Consider the following 18,060-nt stretch of genomic DNA (forward strand, 5'->3'; position numbering starts at 1 on the left):
ATTTATTTACAAATTTTCTAGATTGTAGTGATTTTTAAGGATTTTTGGAGTTACATAGGTATGATTTCAATTCAGATCTTTATATATTGTTCTGTTTTTGACAGATTCTGTTTTGGATGCATAGTTTGCTTGTTTTTCTAGTTTCTATGGCTTATATTGCTTAATATAAATTGTATAAATGATAGGGTACAGTAGGCATCATGTGAGAAAAATTATGAATCTTGTCTTGACAGTACCAAAGTGAATGATTTGTTTTATTATATTAACGGAGCTCATGAGTTTTCTGTTAAGTTTTGTGTTGTGAAGTTTTCAAGTTTTGGGTAAAGTTTCGATGGACTACAGAATAAGGAGTGGGGAAGAGCCTAAGATTGGGGATGCCCAAGGAACCCCGAGGTAATATTCAAGGACAACCAAGAGCCTAAGCTTGGGGATGCCCCGGATGGCATCCCCTCTTTCGTCTTTGTTCATCGGTAAATTTACTTGAGGTTATATTTTTATTCACCACATGATATGAGTTTTGCTTGGAGCGTCATTTTATTTTATTTTGTTTTGCTTGTTGTTTGAATAATATCCCAAGATCTGAAATTCTTAAATGTTAGAGAGTCTTCACATAGTTACATAATTATTCAACTACTCATTGATCTTGACTTATATCTTTTGGAGTAGTTTATTATTTTCTCTAGTGCTTCACTTATATCTTTTTAGAGTACGTCAGTAGTTTTATTTTGAAGAAATTGTTGAACTCTCATGCTTCACTTATATTATTTTGAGAGTCTCTAAACAGCATGGTAATTTGCTTTGGTTATGAATTTAGTCCTAATATGATGGGCATCCAAGAGGGATATAATAAAAACTTTCATATAAAGTGCATTGAATACTATGAGAAGTTTGATTCCTTATGATTGTTTTGAGATATGAAGATGGTGATATTAGAGTCATGCTAGTGAGTAGTTGTGAATTTGAGAAATACTTGTGTTAAACTTTGTGAGTCCCGTAGCATGCACGTATGGTGAACCGTTATGTGATGAAGTCAGAGCATGATTTATTTTTTTGATTGTCTTCCTTATGAGTGGCGGTTGGGGACGAACGATGGTCTTTTCTTACCTATCAATCCCCCTAGAAGCATGCGCGTAGTACTTTGTTTCAATAACTAATAGATTTTTGCAATAAGTATGTGAGTTCTTTATGACTAATGTTGAGTCCATGGATTATACGCACTCCACCCTTCCACCATTGCTATCCTCTCTAGTGCTGCACAACTTTCGCCGGTACCTTACACCACCCATATACCTCCCTCAAAACAGCCACCATACCTACCTATTATGGCATTTCCATAGCCATTCTGAGATATATTGCCATGCAACTTTCCACCGTTCCATTTATTATGACATGTTCCATCATTTTCATATTGCTTTGCATGACCATGTAGTTAACATCGTATTTGTGGCAAAGCCAACGTTCATAATTCTTTCATACATGTCACTCTTGATTCATTGCACATCCCGGTACACCGCCGTAGGCATTCATTAGAGTCATATTTTGTTCTAAGTATTGAGTTGTAAATCTTTGAGTTGTAAGTAAATAAAAGTGTGATGATCTTCATTATTAGAGCATTGCCCCATGTGAGGAAAGGATGATGGAGACTATGATTCCCCCACAAGTTGGGATGAGACTCCGGACGAAAAAAAGACGTCAAAAAAAAGAGAAGGCCCAAAAAACCAAATACAAAAAATGAGAGAAAAAGAGAGAAGGGGCAATGCTACTATCCTTTTACCACACTTGTGCTTCAAAGTAGCACCATGATCTTCATGATAGATAGTCTCCTATGTTGACACTTTCACATACTAGTGGGAATTTTTCATTATAGAACTTGGCTTGTATATTCCAATGATGGGCTTCCTCAAATTGCCCTAGGTCTTCATGAGCAAGCAAGTTGGATGCACACCCACTTAGTTTTCCTTTTGAGCTTTCATAAACTTATAGCTCTAGTGCACCTGTTGCATGGAAATCCCTACTCACTCACACTGATATATATTTATGGGCATCTCCATAGCCCGTTGGCACGCCTAGTTGATGTGAGACTATCTCCTTCTTTTTGTCTTCTCCACAATCACCGTCTATTCCACCTATAGTGCTATGTCCATGACTCATGTATTGCGTGAAATCTAAAAAAGTTTGAGAACATCAAAAGTATTAAACAATTGCTTGGCTTGTCATCGGGGTTGTGCATGATTTGAATATTTTGTGTCATGAAGATGGAGCATAGCCAGACTATATGATTTTGTAGGGATAACTTTCTTTGGCCATGTTATTTTGAGAAGACATGGTTGCTTTATTAGTATGCTTGAAGTATTATTGTTTTTATGTCAATATTAAACTTTTGTTTTGAATCATGCGGATCTGAACATTCATGCCACAATAAATAAATTACATGGATAAATATGTTAGGTAGCACTCCACATCAAAAATTCTGTTTTTATCATTTACATACTCGAGGACGAGCATGAATTAAGCTTGGATGCTTGATACGTCTCCAACGTATCTATAATTTTTTATTGTTCCATGCTATTATATTATCTATCTTGGATGTTTTATATGCATTTATATGCTATTTTACATGATTTTTGGGACTAACCTATTAACCTAGAGCCCAGTGCCAGTTTTTGTTTTTTCCCTTGTTTTTGAGTTGTCCAATTGACCTGAATTTTGTGACGATTGTTTTTGGACCAAAAGAAGCCCACATAGTACCGGAGATGCACCAGAGGAGTCCCGAGGCCTCCACAAGGGTGGAGGGTGCCCACACCCCCTAGGGCGAGCCCTCCGACCTTGTGGGCCCCTTGTTGACTCCCCTGACTTGTTCTCGATGCCAACACCTCTTATATATGTCCCCAAACCTCCAGAACAGAACCAAGATCGGGAGTTCCGCCGCCGCAAGCCTCTCTAGCCACCAAAAACCAATTGGGACCCTGTTCCGGCACCCTGTCGAAGGGGGAATCCATCACCGGTGGCCATCTTCATCCTCCCGGCACTCTCCATGATGAGGAGGGAGTAGTTCACCCTTGGGGCTGAGGGTATGTACCAGTAGTTATGTGTTTGATCTCTCTCTCAAGTGTTCTTGATTTGGAACGATCTTGATGTACCGCGAGCTTTGCTATTATAGTTGGATCTTATGATGTTTCTCCCCCTCTACCTTCTTGTAATGGATTGAGTTTTCCCTTTGAAGTTATCTTATCGGATTGAGTCTTTAAGGATTTGAGAACACTTGATGTATGTCTTGCATGTGCTTATCTGCGGTGACAATGGGATATTCACGTGATCCACTTGATGTATGTTTTGGTGATCAACTTGCGGGTTATGTGACCTTGAGAACTTATGCATAGGGGTTGGCACACGTTTTCGTCTTGAGTCTGTGGTAGAAACTTTGGGGGTACTTTTTGAAGTTCTTTGTGTTTGGTTTGAATAGATGAATCTGAGATTGTGTGATGCATATCGTATAATCAAACCCACGGATACTTGTGGTGGCATTGGAGTATCTAGGTGACATTAGGGTTTTGGTTGATGTGTGTCTTCAGGTGTTATTTTAGTACGAACACAATGGCTGTTTGTGACACTTATAGGGATAGCCCAATAGATTGATCAGAAAGAATAACTTTGAGGTGGTTTGTACCCTACAATAACCCACTATTAGTGACTTTAGAGTGACTCTTTGTTGCATGTTGAGGGATTTTCATATGATCTAATTATGTTATCATTGTTGAGAGAACTTGCACTAGTGAAAGTATGAACCCTAGGCCTTGTTTCCAAGCATTGCAATACCGTTTTCGCTCACTTTTGTTACTTGCTACCTTGCCATTTTTATATTTTCAGATTACAAAAACCTATATCTACCATCCATATTGCACTTGTATCACCATCTCTTCGCCAAATTGTATAGGTGCACTAGTTCGGTGGGCATGATTATACGATATGCATCACACAATCTCAAATTCATCTATTCAACCAACACAAAGTACTTCTAAGAGTGCCCAAAGTTTTCTACTGGAGAGTCAAGACAAAAACATGTGCCAACCCCTATGCATAGGTTCATGGGCGGAACCCGCAAGTTAATCACCAAAACATACATCAAGTGGATCACGTGAATATCCCATTGTCACCACAGATAAGCACGGTAAGACATACATCAAGTGTTCTCAAATCCTTAAAGACTTAGTCCGACAAGATAACTTCAAGAGGAAAACTCAATTCATCACAAGAGAGTAGAGGGGGAGAAAGGTCATAAGATCCAACTATAATAGCAAAGCTCGCGATACATCAAGATCGTGCCAGAGAGAGAACACGAGAGAGAGAGAGAGAGATCAAACACATAGCTACTGGTACATACCCTCAGCCTCGAGGGTGAACTACTCCCTCCTCGTCATGGAGAGCACCGGGATGATGAAGATGGCCACCGGTGAGGGATCCCCCCTCCGGCAGGGTGCCAGAACGGGCTCCCGAGAGGTTTTTGGTGGCTACAGAGGCTTGCGGCGGTGGAACTCCCGATCTATCTTCGTATTCGATGATTTTAGGGTATATGGGAATATATAGGCAAAAGATGTCGGTCAGGGGAGCCACGAGGGGCCCATGAGACAGGGGGCGCGCCCAGGGGGTGGGCACGCCCTCCTGTCTCCTGGCCTCCTCGAAGCTTCCCTGGCTTGTACTCCAAGTCTCCCGGATCATGTTCGTTCCAAAAATCACGCTCCCGAAGGTTTCATTATGTTTGGACTCCGTTTGATATTCCTTTTCTTCCAAACACTGAAATATGCAAGAAAACAACAATATGGGCTGGGCCTCCGGTTAGTAGGTTAGTCCCAAAAATGATATAAAAGTGTAAAATAAAGCCCATAAACATCCAAAACGAGTAATATAATAGCATGGAACAATCAAAAATTACAGATACGTTGGAGACGTATCACCTGGCCGCCCCTCCCCTTCTCTACTTAGGTCCCATGAGGCCCATTAACCCCCCGGGGGGTTCCCGTAACCCCACGGTACTCCGGTATATGCCCGAAACCACCCAAAACCATTCCGGTGTCCGAACATAGTCATCCAATATATCGATCTTTACGTCTCGACCATTTCGAGACTCCTCGTCATGTCCGTGATCATATCCGGGACTCCCAAACTACCTTCGGTACATCAAAACACAAAAACTCATAATACCGATCGTCACCGAACTTTAAGCGTGCGGACCCTACGGGTTCGAGAACTATGTAGACATGACCGAGACACGTCTCCGGTCAATAACCAATAGCGGAACCTGGATGCTCATATTGGCTCCTACATATACTACGAAGATCTTTGTCGGTCAAACCGCATAACAACATATGTTGTTCCCTTTGTCATCGGTATGTTACTTGCCCGAGATTCGATCGTCGGTATCTCAATACCTAGTTCAATCTCGTTACCGGCAAGTCTCTTTACTCATTATGTAGTGCATCATCCCGCAACTAACTCATTAGCTACATTGCTTGCAAGGCTTATAGTGATGTGCATTACCAAGCGGGCCCAGAGATACCTCTCCGACAATCGGAGTGACAAATCCTAATCTCGAAATACGCCAACTCAACATGTACCTTCGGAGACAGCTGTAGAGCTCCTTTATAATCACCCAGTTACGTTGTGACATTTGGTAGCACACAAATTGTTCCTCCGGTAAATGGGAGTTGCATAATCTCATAGTCATAGGAACATGTACTGTGACACCCCAAAATTTTTAACCTTGTTTTGTTAACTAAAATTTTACCAGGAAATTAAAATTTTATTGTCTGGACTCACTTTTTATTTTTGAAACATTTCCTTTCTTATTATTATGGAGTTTTTACCTCAAGTGAAATACTTCCTAAAATTTATAGGACTTTCTTCCCTCTCAAAACTTTTTCCCCTTGGCAAGGATTGTATTTTTGTATCTTCATCAACACTGGTGTTTGGTTATTAAAAACCTTTCTTCTGTTTGTCCCCTTCTCAAATTAAATTTTTGGGATTTATTTTCTTTAAGAGAAAAACCCTAGGAGTTTGCATCTTCTCCAATGTTGAGACCACTCTTGATTTTACCATGCCCCACATGGTAAAACCTCCCCAAAAACCTTCTTTCCACCTTGGGGCAATCAAAACATTCTGTCTCATCAAGTTCAACCATTTCCAAATTTTATTTCATTTATTACCTGCCCAAAATCTTTTCTGTCTATTGTCTTGAACCTGAGGGATTTGCAAAGCAAGTACCAAGATGCATTTGAGTTTTGCCCTCAAACCAACTCTCCTGGATAGTCCTTGGTACCCACAACCTAGAACCATCATGTTTCACTCCTCTCCTTTTCAAATATTTCAAATTACAGTCTCTACAAATTTGGACCAGATTTGTTAAATTTGGTGAAATTCATATCCCCTCTTCTCCAAAAATTCCACCAAAATTCAGGCAACCCCCAAATGCAATGAGAGGCCACTCCACCAAAAATCAGCTCAAGGAGAAACTCCCACATACCAAAATCATTCTGTCGAACACCTGGACGGCACTGTTTCTCTACATTTTCAGAAATGTTCAGAGTTTCAGAGTTCAGTGTCGCTTTTCTCTCGTCAGAGTTCAGTCACGCGCTCACAGTGCGCCCTGGCACATTGTGCATGGCCCCTTCCCCCTGGCCAGCACCCCGCACGCGCGCTTGGTGCCTTCCTGGCATCGGTGGTGCCCTGGCCCGCCTGCGCCGGCGTGTCCCGCGGCGGCAGAACCACCGTAACGGCCGACAGGGGGCAACACTGCGGCATAACGCCGTTCGGCGCCGCCCAAACCTTCTGAGAGCTCCGCGTGGCCACCTCCATGCCAGCGCACGCCCGTGGCACCGTCGACGTGGCCCGGCAAGCACAGAGCGTGCTCCCTGCCGCCGACGGGCCCGCGCCGCCCCGTTCCGTCGAGCTCACCCCAAAGTACCTAACCCGAGCTCGCTTAGCACCTAAATGGAGTCAGTGGACCCCCACGACGGTGCTCAACCCCTAAACCACCCCGACCAATGCCCTGCGCCGCCGTAAACTTCGCCAGAGAACCCCGTTCTCGGCCACCGCCTCGGACCGCCTATATAAAGGGCTCCCGAGCTCGCCCTCGAGCACACACCCCCTCTGCACCTCACCAGCACCCTGCCAGGCCACCAGGGGAACCTCGAGGAGGTCTTCTTCCCCAACTCCGGCCGCCCCGTTCCGCCTCGGCCTCCACCATGATTCACTCCGGTGAGACCATCTCCGGCGCCCTAATCACGTCAGCTACCCTCTCATGCTACCGCAAGTCTAACCCCTCCTCAATTGCATCTCCGCAGCACTCTCCGACGAGACCCACGACCACCCGAACCGCCGTCCGCCGGAGCAGGAGCCGCCGTCGACGCGGTGCTCACCGGCGACCACCACCACTACCAACCGACGCAGAATGACGCCCTGAACACGGAGGTACCCTACGATCCTCCTGCCTCGTCGTGGATCGCCGCCGGCGACCTCCACAACTCTCGGGCGCCGACGAGCTCTGTCTTCCCCGTTTGAATCTTCAAACCTGACGGGTGGGACCCGCCCGTCAGCCTCTCTGTTATTTTTTTGAATCGTTTTCTGGAAGCGTACTTTGGCAAATACGCTTTCTACTCTGAACCGTTTTCTGCGCTTTTCTATTTAAGCCCCTGGGAGTTTTCTGTTTCATTACAGATGGGTCCTTGGACCAAAACTCTTATAACTTTTAAACAGAGAAGGATTTTTGATTGATTCTTTTTCTGTTCTCTTTAAAATTTTGTCTAGTTTATTTTAAGATTTATTTCGAAAATTTTCAGACAAATTTTTGGTACTGTTTTTGAAACTATATATTGATTCAAAAATGTTTTTAATAGGATTTTGGAGAGAGGAGAAAGGCTTTCAAAAGTTTTAGGATGCACCTCACCACCCCCACAACTTGAAGGCAAGCATTCTGAACCCCGGCATAATATTTTTGGTGTGTTCGTTGACACTTTTATATCACCACCTCATTTCGAAGGACTTGTTATTTCATATGATATGATCAGTTGCATGTATGCATATTAGTGATTTCCATGCTGTTGGAAATGAGTATACTTGTGATGGCAAGCATCCTCATGTATCTTGCATGCATGCCGGAAAGGAATCCGGGAAAGCCTCTGCCTTGGGTAGGCGTGAGCTTGTCGCCGGTCTCCGTCGGGACGGGTATGTCCGGTATGGCATGGTAAGATATAATGAGTGTTGATTGTACTGGTTGAAATATTTTTGTTATACATGTCATGCAGGAAACTATAAACCTCCTGAGTCGACCGTAGATCGAGTCTTGTTCCAGTAACCCCCATACTTGCTTCTTACTACCACTCGTCTCTACAACAAGTAGAGTACGGTTCAGTAAATTGTCAACCTCTTTCTAGCACACACCGTACAGAGAGGCCATGGTGGAAGATACCGATTGTAGCTGGTAGGCAGGCCACCTGGTCCGGGGGCATGGGTGTTTCCGGTTGGACCCAGAGGGGAGGCCACCCCTTAGAGCGCGCGATATAAATTTGATCCCATGCTACGCGAGGTTGTAGCCTCCCCACTTAGAGTTTGCTTGGCAGGTGTCGTGGGTGATTCCAGACACGTGTGAGTTAAGCTGGTGTGTGCAAGTTAGGTGTGTTTTCAACAAAAAGACCGTAGACGGAATTAGTCCCGATGGACTAAAGGAATCCGTTACTCGTGGATAAAGAGTACACCCTCTGCAGAGATTAAACCTATTCGAATAGTCGTGTCCATGGTTAAGGATTACAGTCTGGGATGGGTCAAGTGTCGGTCTTAGTGTCGATCTTTGGAGAAAAAACTGTTAAACCAGAGCATGGATTGTGACTTGTGACTTATGATGATTATGATTATTTTTAATTATGGACTAACCCTTTATATATTGTTTGAAATACTGAGTATCCTTGGGATGGTTCTACCTCCTGGATATTCACTATCATTTATTTTAAAGCCCTTTATGTGGTGTCGCTAAGACGCCCGACTGTGGCATTTCTTTTAAAGCCCTTTATGTGGTGTCGCTAAGACGCCCGACTGTGGTATTTCTTTTAAAACCCTTTATGTGGTGTCGCTAAGACGCCTAACTATGGTATTTCGTTTAAAGCCTTTTATGTGGTGTCGCTAAGACGCCCGACTGTGGCATTTCTTTTAAAGCCCTTTATGTGGTGTCGCTAAGACGCCCGACTGTGGCATTTATTTTAAAGCCCTTTATGTGGTGTCGCTAAGATGCCCGACTGTGGCATTTCTTTTATAAGCCCTTTATGAGGCGTCGCTCCAGACGCCCGATCGGTGCCTTTTATTATTATTATGTTATTGCATTTTCATAAATAACCTGCTTACATGCATCCGAGATTTATTTTTGTGACTGACGTCTTGAGCATAAATATTTCAGAACATCGTTGTTATATTATACCCGTGTTCATAATGTTTGCGAGTACATTCAAAGTACTCACTGGCTTGTCCCTGGCTATTGTCTTGGCCAGATTTTCTTGCACGGAGAGGAGCGACGCGATGACAGCCCCGAAACCTAAGCAACGGTGATAGCAGCCTCGTGAAGATAGGAGTTAACCTGGTCAGCTGTTCCTGTTGGGAAATGGAGTCCCATAGACCCTGATGATCCTCAAACCGCTTCTGCCCTCAACCACTAGAAACCATTTGTTGTACTCACAAGCCAGAATGGTCTTGTACTACATATTTTGTATCTTGCTTGGAATTTCTGTATCAAGTTGGAGCCTCATCAGCTAATAGTAATCCTGGGGCTGATGAGCACGACGGTCTTTTTCTGGAAATTGATACCCGGAAAACCGGTCGTGACATGTATAAGTCATGAAGAAAGAAATAGCAACATAATAAATGATCAAGTGCTAAGCTAATGGAACGGGTCAAGTCAATCACACCATTCTCCTAATGATGTGATCCCGTTAATCAAATGACAACTCATGTCCATGGCTAGGAAACACAACCATCTTTGATCAACGCGCATCGTCACCTTGTCCTTAGCTAATCTTCTCTTAATCCGTAGTCCCTATTTCGAATTGCAAATATTAGCAACAGAATCAGTATCAAATACCCAGGTACTACTGCGAGCATTAGTAAGGTACACATCAATAACATGTATATCACATATACCTTTGTTCACCTTGCCATCCTTCTTATCCGCCAAATACTTGGGGCAATTCCGCTTCCAGTGACCAGTCTGCTTGCAGTAGAAGCACTCAGTCTCAGGCTTAGGTCCAGACTTGGGTTTCTTTTCTTGAGCAGCAACTTGTTTGACGTTCTTCTTGAAGTTCCCCTTCTTCTTATCTTTACCCTTTTTCTTGAAACTGGTGGTCTTGTTGACCATCAACACTTGATGCTCCTTTTTGATTTCTACCTCCGCAGCCTTTAGCATTGCGAAGAGCTCAGGAATAGTATTCTTCATCCCTTGCATATTATAGTTCATCATGAAGCTCTTGTAGCTTGGTGGCAGTGATTGAAGAATTCTGCAAATGACACTATCATCAGGAAGATTAACTCCCAGTTGAATCAAGTGATTATTATACCCAGACATTTTGAGTATATGTTCACTGACAGAACTATTCTCCTCCATCTTGCAGCTATAGAATTTATTGGAGACTTCATATCTCTCAATCCGGGCATTTTCTTGAAATATTAACTTCAACTCCTGGAACATCTCATATGCTCCATGACGTTCAAAACATCGTTGAAGTGCCGGTTCTAAGTCGTAAAGCATGGCACACTGAACTATCGAGTAGTCATCAGCTTTGCTCTGCCAGACGTTCTTAACGTCGTCAGTTGCATCTGCAGTAGGCCTGGCACCTAGTTGTGCTTCCAGGATGTAACTCTTCTGTGCAGCAATGAGGATAATCCTCAAGTTACGGACCCAGTCCGTGTAATTGCTACCATCATCTTTCAACTTAGCTTTCTCAAGGAACACATTAAAATTCAACGGAACAACAGCACGAGCCATCTATCTACAACAAACATATATAGACAAGCAAAATACTATCAGGTACTAAGTTCATGATAAATTAAAGTTCAATTAATCATATTACTTAAGAACTCCCACTTAGATAGACATCCCTCTAATCATCTAAGTGATCACGTGATCCAAATCAACTAAACCATGTCCGATCATCACGTGAGATGGAGTAGTTTTCAATGGTGAACATCATTATGTTGATCATATCTATTATATGATTCACGCTCGACCTTTCGGTCTCAGTGTTCCGAGGCCATATCTGTATATGCTAGGCTCGTCAAGTTTAACCTAAGTATTCCGCGTGTGCAACTATTTTGCACCCGTTGTATTTGAACGTAGAGCCTATCACACCCGATCATCATGTGGTGTCTTAGCACGAAGAACTTTCGCAACGGTGCATACTCAGGGAGAACACTTATACCTTGAAATTTAGTGAGAGATCATCTTGTAATGCTATCGTCAATCAAAGCAAAATATAAAGGATAAACATCACATGCAATCAATATAAGTGATATGATATGGCCATCATCATCTTGTGCTTGTGATCACCATCTCCGAAGCACCGTCATGATCACCATCATCACCGGCGCGACACCTTGATCTTCATCGTAGCATCGTTGTCACTTCGCCACCTATTGCTTCTACGACTATCGCTACCGCTTAGTGATAAAGTAAAGCAATTACAGGGCGATTGCATTGCATACAATAAAGCGACAACCATATGGATCCTGCCGGTTGCTCTGAACTTTGTTACAAAACATGATCATCTCATAAAATAAAATTTAGCATCATGTCTTGACCATATCACATCACAACATGCCCTGCAAAAACAAGTTAGACGTCCTCTACTTTGTTGTTGCAAGTTTTACATGGCTGCTACGGGCTGAGCAAGAACCGTTCTTACCTACGCATCAAAACCACAACGATAGTTCGTCAAGTTAGTGTTGTTTTAACCTTCTCAAGGACCGGGCGTAGCCACACTCGGTTCAACTAAAGTTGGAGAAACACACACCCTCCAGCCACCTATGTGCAAAGCACATCGGTAGAACCAGTCTCGCGTAAGCGTACGCGTAATGTCGGTCCAGGCCGCTTCATCCAACAGTACTGCCGAACCAAAGTATGACATGCTGGTAAGTAGTATGACTTGTATCGCCCACAACTCACTTGTGTTCTACTCGTGCATATAACATCTACACATAAAACCTGGCTCTGGTACCACTGTTGGGGAACATAGTAATTTCAAAAAAATTCCTACGCACACGCAAGATCATGGTGATGCATAGCAACGAGAGGGGAGAGTGTTGTCCACGTACCCTCATAGACTAAAAGCGGAAGCGTTAGCACAACGCAGTTGATGTAGTCATACGTCTTCACAAACCGACCGATCAAGTACCGAATGTACGACACCTCCGACTTCAGCACACGTTCAGCTCGATGACGTCCCACGAACCCCCGATCCAACAAAGCTTTGCAGGAGAGTTCCGTCAGCACGAAGGCGTGATGATGGTGTTGATGATGCTACAGACGCAGTGATAACTCACAAGTATAGGGGATCGCAACAGCTTTCGAGGGTAGAGTATTCAACCTAAATTTATTTATTCGACACAAGGGGAGCCAAAGAATATTCTTGAGTATTAGCAGTTGAGTTGTCAATTCAACCACACCTGGATAACTTAGTATCTGCAGCAAAGTATTTAGTAGCAAAAAGTGGTATGATAATAATATTAACGGTAGCAAAAGTAAAGATAAATGTTTTGGGGTTTTTGTAGTAGTTGTAACAGTAGCAACGGAAAAGTAAATAAGCGAAGAACAATATATAAAAAGCTCGTAGGCAATGGATCAGTGATGGATAATTATGCCGGATGCGATTCCTCATGCAATAGTTATAACATAGGGTGATATAGAACTAGCTCCAGTTCATCAATGTAATGTAGGCATGTATTCCATAAATAATCATACGTGCTTATGGAAAAGAACTTGTATGACATCTTTTGTCCTACCCTCCCGTTGCAGTGGGGTCCTTACGGAAACTAAGGGATATTAAGGCCTCCTTTTAATAGAGAAACGGAACAAAGCATTAGCACATAGTGAATACATGAACTCCTCAAACTACGGTCATCACCGAGAAGCATCCCGATTATTGTCACTTCGGGGTTGTCGGATCATAACACATAATAGGTGACTATAGACTTGCAAGATAGGATCAAGAACACACATGTATTCATGAAAACATAATAGGTTCAGATCTGAAATCATGGCACTCGGGCCCTAGTGACAAGCATTAAGCATAGCAAAGTCATAGCAACATCAATCTCAGAACATAGTGGATAGTAGGGATCAAACCCTAAAAAACCTAACTTGATTACATGGTAAATCTCATCCAACCCATCACCGTCCAGCAAGCCTACGATGGAATTACTCACGCACGACGGTGAGCATCATGAAATTGGTGATGGAGGATGTTTGATGATGACAACGATGACGAATCCCCCTCTCCGAAGCCCCGAACAGACTCTAGATCAGCCCTCCCGAGAGAGATTAGGGCTTGGCGGCGGCTCCGTGTCGTAAAACGCAATGAAACTTTCTCCTTGATTTTTTCTCCCCGAGATGGAATATATGGAGTTGGAGTTGAGGTTGGAGGAGGTCCAGGGGGGCCACGAGATAGGGGGCCGGGCACTAGGGGGCACGCCCCCCTGTCTCATGGACAGGACGTGGGCCCCTGGCACTAATTCTTTCGCCAAAAATTCTTATTAATTCCAAAAAGTGCCTCCGTGGATTTCCAGGACATTCCGAGAACTTTTCTTTTCTACACATAAAACAACATCATGGCAGTTCTGCTGAAAACAGCGTCAGTCCGGGTTAGTTTCATTCAAATCATGCAAGTTAGAGTCCAAAACAATGGCAAAAGTGTTTGGAAAAGTAGATACGTTGGAGACGTATCAACTCCCCCAAGCTTAAACCTTTGCTTGTCCTCAAGCAATTCAGTTGATAAACTGAAAGTGATAAAGAAAAACTTTTACAAACTCTGTTTGCTCTTGTTGTTGTAACATGAAAAGCCAGCATTCAAGTTTCAGCAAATATTATGAACTAACCATACTAACAATAACACATAGGTCTCACAATTACTCATATCAATAACATAATCAGCTAGCGAGCCATAATAATAAAACTCGAATGACAACACTTTCTCAAAATAACCATAACATGGTATAACAAAATGGTATCTCGCTAGCCCTTTCTGAGACCGCAAAACACAAATGCAGAGCACCTTTGAAGATCAAGGACTGACTAAACATTGTAATTCATGGTAAAAGAGATCCTGTCAAGTCATACCCAATATAAACCAATAATAATGAATGCAAATGATAGTGTGCTCTCCAGTGGGTGCTTTTAATAAGAAGGGTGGTGACTCAACATAAAAGTAAATAGATAGGCCCTTCGTAGAGGGAAGCAGGGATTTGTAGAGGTGCCAGAGCTCGATTTTAAAATAGAGATTGAATAACATTTTGAGCGGCATACTTTTGCTGTCAACGCAACAACTATGAGATGGTTGTATCTTCCATACTACATGCATTATAGGCAGTTCCCAAACAGAATGGTAAAGGTTTATACTCCCCCAACCACCAACAAGCATCAATCCATGGCTTGCTCGAAACAACGAGTGCCTCCAACATACAATAGCCCTAGGGGAGTTTTGTTTAATTATTTTGATTTGCTTTGATCTTTTTGGTTCATGGGACTGGGCATCCCGGTTACCGGCCCTTTCTCGTGAATGAGGAGTGGAGTCCACTCCTCGTGAGAATAACCCACCTAGCATGGAAGATATAGGCAGCCCTAGTTGAAACATGAGCTGCTCGAGCATACAAAACAGAATTTCATTTGAAGGTTTGGAGTTTGGCACATGCAAATTTACTTGGAACGGCAGGTAAATACCGCATATAGGTAGGTATGGTGGACTCATATGGAACAACTTTGGGGTTTAAAGAGTTTGGATGCACAAGCAGTATTCCCGCTTAGTACAGGTGAAGGCTAGCAAAAGACTGGGAAGCGACCAACTGAGAGAGCGACAACAGTCGTAAACATGCATTAAATTTAATTTACACCGAGTACAAACATGAGTAGGATATAATCCACCATGAACATAAATATCATGAAGGCTATGTTGATTTGATTCAACTACATGCATGAACATGTGCCAAGTCAAGTCACTTAATACATTCAAAGGAGGATACCATCCCATTATACCACATCATAATCATTCTAATAGCATGTTGGCACGCAAGGTAAACCATTACGACTCATAGCTAATCAAGCATGGCACAAGCAACTATAATCTCTAAATGTCATTGCAAATATGTTTACTTCATAATAGCTGACTCGGGAACGATGAATCATTATATTTACAAAAACAAGAGAGGTCGAGTTCATACCAGCTTTTCTCATCCCAATAAGTCCATCATATATCATCATTATTGCCTTTCACTTGCACAACCGAACGATGTGTATAATAATAAGAGTGCACGTGCATTGGACTAAGTTGGAATCTGCAAGCATTCAACTCAAGAGAGAAGACAAGTAATATGGGCTCTAAGTTAAATAAACAATCATGCATATAAGAGCCACTAAGCATTTTCAATATGGTCTTCTCAACCCCCAAAAGAAATAAAATAAAATAAAACTATTTACACGGGAAAGCTCCTAACAAATAGAAAGAAGAACTAGAAATCTTTTTGGGTTTTCATTTTAATTTCTACTACAAGCATGGGAATTAAACTAACTATTTTTTTTTGGTTTTTCTTAAAGTTTATCAAACACACAAGAAGAAAACTAGAAAAAGAAATTTAAACTAGCATGGATAATACAATGAAAGAGTATGAGCACCGACGACTAGCGTGTGAACATGAATGTAAAGTCGGTGAGAAATACGTACTCCCCCAAGCTTAGGCTTTTGGCCTAAGTTGGCCTAATACCAATGACCGCTTGGCTGATATCCATAAGTGAAACTGGGGTAGTACTGAGATGCAGAGGCGACCGCCTCCTGAGCAGCGGTTTGTTGGCGAGCTGCCTCCATTCCCCTCTCATATTCAGTTGCTTCTTCCCTGGTGACAACATATCTTCCTTTTGCCTGATAATCAAAAAGGTAGGGAGCAGGAAGAGTAACAGGGACGACGTGGCGTCTATCATAGGTTAGTCGATAATGGAGGAATTGTTCATTCCTCTCAAGAAAATTATGATCAAACATAGCTTCTTTATCCAAATAAACAGGAGGTACAAGCATATCCCCCTCTCGTGGAGCTATATTAAGAAAATTAGCCACACGGGTTGCATAAATTCCTCCAAAGAAATCTCCCCTCCTACTATTATTCTGCAACCTACGTGCAACTATTGCCCCCAAGTTCCTCTATAACCTGAAACAACACTCTTGAGGACACAAAGATCAGGAGCACACATGTGACATACTTCGTCCTTACCATTAATGCATCTACCAATAAAGAGAACAAAATAATGTATAGCAGGAAAATGAATGCTCCCTATGGTAGCTCGTGCTACGTCCCTAGATTCTCCCACAGTAATACTAGCAAGAAAATCTCTAAGTTCAGATTTGCGAGGATCATTAATATTACCCCACTGCGGGAGTTTGCAAGCAGTTGTAAAATCCTCTAAATCCATGGTATAAGATGTATCATAAATATCAAACATGACACTAGGAGAATTACGCGCAGAGATATATTCGAACCTTCGCACAAAGGAATCAGTCAATTGATAATATTGAGGACACTTATCTTGTAAGAAGTCCTCTAGCTCGGCATTACGCACATACGCGTCAAATTCCTCCTTGAAGCCTGCTTCGACCATAAAATCATCGGATGGCCACTCACAAGCCCGTACATTTGCGTCCCTTGGCAAATTAACATCTTGTTCACGTATAGCAATCCTTGGCCCTTTCTTTGCCGAGGAACCACCTTGGTACATTCTTCTAAGCATATTTCTTTTTCTGAAAATTTCTGAAATTTTAGTAACTTCAAAATAAAAGTGAATAAAACTAAACAAGATTGATAGCAACTACTCCTACAAGTACCTAGAGCCTATATCATGCATTGGAATTGCTTGGGACCTTAAAAATTTAACATGCAAGCTCAAGAACATGGTCACCTATGCAGCAAAAATTTGCAATGAATAAAGCACTAGAACAAAAAATAATTGGACCAGTGGAGGAGTCACATACCAAGCAACAATCTCCCAAAGCAGTTTTGTGAATGGAGCTTTGAGCTAAGAGATCGAAAATCGCAGCAAAACGAGCTAGAACTCGGGCTTGAGCTGGATGGGGATTTTTTGGTTAGAATATGAAGTGTGTGGGTGCTGGCATAAGTGGAGGGGAGCCACCAGGGGCCCACGAGACAGGGGGCGCCCTATAGGGGGGGCGCCCTCCTCTCTCGTGGCCTGGTGCTTGCCCCTCCTGTAGTGTTTTCAGTGCCTAAAATCCTCAAATATTCCAGAAAAAATCATACTAAATTTGCAGGGCATTTGGAGCACTTTTATTTCGGACTATTTTTTTAATGCACAGATAATTTAGAAAACAAACGGTATTACTATTTTTGCTTTATTTATTCTAAATAACAGAAAGTAAAAAGAGGGTACAGAAAGTTGTGCCTTCTAGTTCATCCATCTCATGATCATCAAAATGAATCCACTAACAAGGTTGATCAAGTCTTGTTAACAAACTCATAACGAATAACATGGAACCAGAGAAATTTCGAATAACACTAAGTTACCTCAACGGGTATATGAAAATCCCCAACAATAAGAATATCATACTTTTTGTTGACAGTAGGGAGAGGAAATTTAAAACCTCCAAAAATGATAGTTGGAACTTTTTCAATGGAATTGATGCTATGAACTTGAGATTGTTTCCTCGGAAAGTGTACTGTATGCTCATTACCATTAACATGAAAGTGACATTGCCTTTGTTGCAATCAATAACAGCCCCTGCAGTATTAAGAAAAGGTCTACCAAGGATAATAGACATACTA

The sequence above is a fragment of the Triticum dicoccoides genome, chromosome 5B, assembly GCF_002162155.2.
Source record: "Triticum dicoccoides isolate Atlit2015 ecotype Zavitan chromosome 5B, WEW_v2.0, whole genome shotgun sequence".
NCBI lineage: Eukaryota > Viridiplantae > Streptophyta > Magnoliopsida > Poales > Poaceae > Triticum > Triticum dicoccoides.